Source organism: Gracilinanus agilis, chromosome 4 (assembly GCF_016433145.1).
Source record: "Gracilinanus agilis isolate LMUSP501 chromosome 4, AgileGrace, whole genome shotgun sequence".
NCBI lineage: Eukaryota > Metazoa > Chordata > Mammalia > Didelphimorphia > Didelphidae > Gracilinanus > Gracilinanus agilis.
The window spans coordinates 58858315-58864414 of record NC_058133.1 but is presented as its reverse complement, the minus strand read 5'-3'; positions in this window follow the sequence as shown (position 1 = coordinate 58864414).

Here is a 6100-nt window from a genome sequence, read left to right as displayed (position 1 = left end):
TCCTTCTAAATTTGAAATCTCCTTATGTATTTTACTAGAGAAACTTTTTGCAAATATTTCCTTCTGTTAACCTGTTTTTCCTTTTAATTCTGATAGCAAATAAGCTCTGGGTATACAATTATAATACAAAAAGAAAGATAGTCCCCATCTCAAGATGTTTACCTTCTACTGGGGGAAGACAACACACAAAAGGGACCTCAGAAGGGTGGGAGAATTGTAGTAAAGATCTAAGAATCAGGAGCAGAACTGAGAAGGGGAATAAAGCATAGTCTACCTGGGTCAATCACCGAAATGGAAGCCCCAGGAGGTACTCATCAGTGAGAAAAGGGGTAGAGGATATTCCACATAAGAAGACCCCAGGCACTGAGAGAAGCTGATGTTGGTGAATTCAGAGAGTCAGAAAAAAGTCAGCCAATGGAGAAGTCTGTGAGTGGCCAACACTTCCCCTTCCTTGTATTTAGTGGGAAAGGGGAGATTTATATTACCACCTATATTGAACATAGGTCAGTAGCAACCACTGCCTCTGAGATGCCTTCCCTGATACCTTCAACTGATAATCTCTCTCTCCTTGATTTTTATTTTATTTTAAACAGGGATCCCACTGATTTCTGGAACCCCTGCTACTACAGATTGAGTATGGGGTGTTTTTATTAACCATAATCATGACTTGAGCTTCTGTTAGTGGATTCTCTATGAACAGACTAAATTGGAACCATAAATCAAGTTACAAAGCATTCAATTCAGACATAAGTATTAAGTAAATAATAGAGAAAATCAAGCAATAGAATCTCAAAACCTCTCCCCCCATATAAGAAGGATACGGTCTTCTATAGACTCAGAGGCCAGTTGGCAAGAGAATAGTTTCTTGGCACATTAAAATTCTGTCATGGCTGGAATATCTCTCATGACTCTATCTACTGACAACAAGCTATGCCTCACTGTTTCTTGACTTGACCTCTTCTAGCTCTTTCGGATGGTTCCTTACCCAAAAGTCATTCCACTCCACCATCATTTGTTCTGTCTCTAGACTATTAGCCTCTTACCCATCAAACCACTGCCACTGAAGTTTATATTTTTGACTCAAATCACTTCTTCCTGTGGCTATATTTTAGTTTTTTAATTTTAACTTTTTTTTGAGACCATCATACCTTTGGGTAAAAAAACCTTGATAAAAAATTTTAAAGCACTTTTGCTAGTTTGTTGATATGCAAAAGGCACATTAAAGTGGCTATCAAGCTCTTGTTTAACTGAAGCCCCTGGTCCAATCGGAAAGTTCTCATGTTATTGTTCTTGCCTGGGTTCAAGTAAATGATTTTCTTTTTCAAACTCTTGCCTTCTGCTCTAATATTAACTCTAGGATAGAAGAGCAAAGAATAGGCAAACGGGATTAAATGCCTTGCTCAGAGTCATATACAGCAAGGAAATATCTGAGGGCAGATTTGAACCCAGGTCCTCTTGACTCCAGGCCTGATGCTCTATCCACTTTGCCACCTAGCTGCCCCCACATTAAATCATTTTTAACTCTTACTGCCGCCACCCTCAAAGAGATTAAAGTGTATGTCCCTCTGCCCGTATTTCAGTTAATTTTTCTAAAAGCAAGGTTAAACAGATAAGCACAAAGATATATTTTATTTGTCCTTATATTTCCTATCAGGCACGTAGTAATAACAGTACAGAAAGGTTGAAAGAGTTGGCAACCTTTGCCCTCTATTTCTATAATCAAAGCAAAAAACCTTTGACCTGTTGCCACTGTCCTCTCAGCAAAAAAGAATTAGCAATCTCAGCAAATCCCATCAGGAACATGGGTACAATTCAATAGAGCACATCCCAATATCCATTATTTTGCCTGTAACTTAGTCACAGACAATTTCTCAGTTATACAAACTATCCGCAGGGTTATAGAACATCCCATTCGGTACCAAAGTTTCATGGAATACACGATGAAACAACATATAATGAAGTCATATGTAATGTTACAAAGTTAAGTGTAGAAAAGGGATAAAGTATAGTTGTTACACGAAAATACCCAGCATCCTCTGGAATGCAACATTGTACAATACTGTAGAAAACACAAAGAGATCATATGTGATATGTAACATTGCATGTTTGTGTTCCATACAAAGTACACATTGCATCCATTCCACTAGTGAGAACTGTCTGACACCTGGAGTAATTTATTCATCTGTTATCTATGGAGCATCTCTGTTTTATCACTGTTTGGATAGTTCTGGTACTTTTGTGGTGACCTGCTGTTAGTTTTGTATCCTTAGGAGCAGATCGCTGGTCCATAGTTCTAGTTCTAGGCTCGTGGGCTACCCAGGTGGTCACTTTTCTCATTCTCTAATGAGTCCTCCTCTGGTAGTAGCCTTTGTTGCCTTAGAATCTCTACCACTGAAGTATAAAGTAAGAAAAAGACCTTATCCATCTCTACAAAATATATGGCCCTCTTCTGCATGGCCTTGTTGTACGGGACAGCCCAGGTGAAGAACTAGAGCAATGACCAAGAAGGATAACTGTATCGTGGATCCTCAGTGTCTTTCTCAGGGACCCTGATTACTTTGATAAGAACTCCCCACACAATGATGAGATTACACAGAATGGATCTTTGTCAGAAGGGCACCTCCAATGTAGATGCACATGCTCCCTACCTCTTTGCTAAGAGGACAGAGGAAATACTTTTTTTTCCCTTAAACTCTTACCTTCCGTTTTGGAGTCAATACTATGTATTGGCTCCAATGCAGAAGACTGGTAAGGGTAGGCAATGGGGGTCAAGTGACTCATCCAGGGTCACACAGCTGGGAAGTATCTGAGGCCAGATTTGAACCTAGGACCTCCTGTCTCTAGACCTGACTCTCAATCCACTGAGCTACCCAGCTGCCCCCAGGAAACACTTTTTTAAAACCTTTATCTTCCATTTTAGAATCAATACTGTGTATTGGTTCCAAGGCAGAAGAGTAGTAAGGGCTAGGCAATGGGGGTTAGGTGACTTGCCCAGGGTCACACAGCTAGGAAGTGTCTGAGGCCAGATTTGAACCTAGGACCTCCCATCCCTAGGCCTGGCTCTCAATCCACTCAGTTGCCCCTCAGAGGAAACAGTTCAGACTGGTTCCCAGTGATCACTGCTTCTATAATATCTGGCTTACAACCAGGGAAGACAGACTCTGACCATAGGAATTGCCTTTTCTCTGAAGTCCATAAAATTGAAAAATTTTTTGGGGGGAGAAGGGCGTAGTAGAGTACAGTTTATCATATTTTGGTCTAAATAAATCCGAGTCCAACTAAAATAAAAGGTGAAATAATAAATTAGGCAAATTTGCAGGATATAAAAGAAATCCACATTAATCATTAACATTTCCACATATTACCAACAAAACTCAGCAGGAAGAGAGAAATTTACATAATTTAAAAAATTTTTATCTTTTGATAAAATAAAGTTTATTTTTAAATAACTTGGATAATATACAAAGTGCTCAAGCATCTACCAATCAGGATAGATTGTATCTCTTGCCTGGAAGCCGTTCTCTCCGATCTCACCTCTTAAAATCCCTAGATTCCTTCATGGCTCATTTCATGTGCCATTTCCTACAGGAAATGATTTTTTTAGCTATTAGTATAATAACAAATAATAGTTAACATCTATATAGTCCTTATCATGTGCTAGGCACCAGAAAAAGCACTTGACAAATGTCTCATTTGATTCTCATCCACCTGGGAGTTAAGTGTTATTATTATCCCCATTTTGCAGTTGAGGAAACTGAAGCAGTTAGAAGTCAAGAGACTTTCTCAGTCACATAGCTAGGAAATGTCTAGGGATGGATTTGAACTCAAATTTTCCTGACTTTAGGTCTGTTGCTTGCCTCATGATTCATAACTCTATGGATTCAAATTTACATGTTGATTTAATGTAGAGAACCAATTGGAGAAATAGGGTCAAAATTAGGGCCCGTTATCTGGATTCCCTACGTGACCAATCCAGGCTGAGGCAGTCTTTGTGTTTTGTCCTGGTCACCTGAGTCCTGAAAAGCTCTGGTACCAGCAGGTAGATTAATCCAAAAACAACTTGACCCCTCCAGGAGGCTATTAGGAGTCATTTAGAGAAATAGAGTCTGTAATAGATGTTTTATCTATTACAAAATGATTACAAAATCATTGGCAAGTAAAACTGTGTGTATGATTTTTCTGCACTGCATGTCAGATGCAGATAGAATGGGCCATCTAAGGTAAAAATCTGAGACTCCTCTTTTGACTCATTTTCAGATCCCCACCTTTTCTCAATATTCTTATTGGAAAGCTTTGAGTGCTTAGCAGACCAGCAGCTACTGAGTTAACAATTTCTCTCCTTGATAATTAAGAAGCCTGAACTCTAAAAAATATTACTTAGATAAGACTGGAGCAGGACCTTATCTGACCAGGTGCAGTCCTGTAAATCAATTAGTAAAAATCTCCATGAAATATGTTTCTGCTCCCAGAATTAACCCCCTAGTAATTGGTGGTTGGAATTTGGCCTTTGACCCTGGACCTATCTCTCTACTTTTTAGACTTTAATGGGTTGTGTATGATTTGTAACCCCTTCACAGCTGTGACTCTTTCTTTGTGTTCTTTGTTTGAAACCAGTATAAAATAAACCCCAAACTCCATAAGGTTGGATCAGCTATGGGCTAAACAATTAGTCTGGCTGTTCTCATTTTCTGTTTCCTGTCTTATCAATCTGACGCCATTAAACGCCACTCAGGACCCCTACCATATAGAGCTGGCTCTCTATAATTTTACAAAAGCCAGGAGTTGTTCCAGTGATCTTGGAGAGTGTTTCAGAATTTTCAAAATAATAAACATTTTAAAGCACCTTTATTTAAAAAACAGTGCAGGGGTCCTCTCATGAAATCAAAAGGTTCTATAAAGGATGCTTATCATTACTATAAAAGACCCAAGCACATGTTCCTCTGTTTAAATAGTGCTGAAACTTCCTCATGTGTGACCCTGAGCAAGTCACTTAACCCCCATTGCCTCACTCTTACTGTTCTTCTGCTTTCTAACCAATACACAATATTGATTCTAAGAGAGAAGGTAAAGGCTAAAAAGAAAAAAAATAGTGCTAAAATTTCTGAAATGGCTGTCCCTTTCACTCTTATTTTAGACCAAGTGATAGCTAGGTTTTTCAGTTCTAGAGAAAGGAAGCAAACTCAGCTGTCCAGCATGCAAAAACTGCATTTAATATGTGAAGTAAAAAATTGATGAATCCTTCCAGAGGCTGATTTGTTCTCCAAGTTGGAAGAGTTAGTCTCCTTTAGAAAGCCATCCTTGAACTGTTCTGTTGATCTTTTATGATGACTTACATTTGGGTTTTTGTCATAATTTTGAATTGCTATAATAAAGATGGGGGGTGGGTAGAGTATAAATGCCACATGGCTAGATCAACATATCAAATTAAATATCTTGTATTTTTCCATTATTTTCTAGTCCTTGGTTAATTTCACCTTTGTTTTAACAGTAGCTCATCTGAATAGTTGGTCTTTTTTTTCCCCTACAGGTTTATGCTTTTCTTTTCTTCGATGCTCTAGCTTCCTTTTTTTGGTCTTAGTTAGCAGTATGCTGATAAATGTTTAACAATAGAATCTCCCCCCCCCCCGAAAAAAACTGGGCACATGACACTTTTAAGTTTAATTTGCTTTATTATAATTTTCCCCATTATTTTCTTAAGTCAAGACAATCACTGAAACAGTAAAATAACCCGACTTGAACTATTTGCCTCCAATTTCAGTGTGGATGTGCATGCTGAGGATTTTACAATTGACTCTTGAAAGCTGCATGGAGTGGGCTGCAGCATATCCATGTTTTTACTCTAACCAAATCTGTTGCAGTTGCAGTTTCTGTGACCATGATGATCCTTACCTCGGCGCTGTATGATTATGCCATTGGTCTGATGATGGAGAAGGTTGCATTCCTGAAGATTCTGAGCTTTAGACTAGAGAATGGTTTTGAATCTGGGACAAAGAACTCAGACATTTGATTTGGTTTAGAGCTCTGTGTGTATCTCTCTGTATTTGTGTCATGTAAATAATAACGACCCCTTTTTTGAAAATGTAAGCCAGGCAGGACAAGA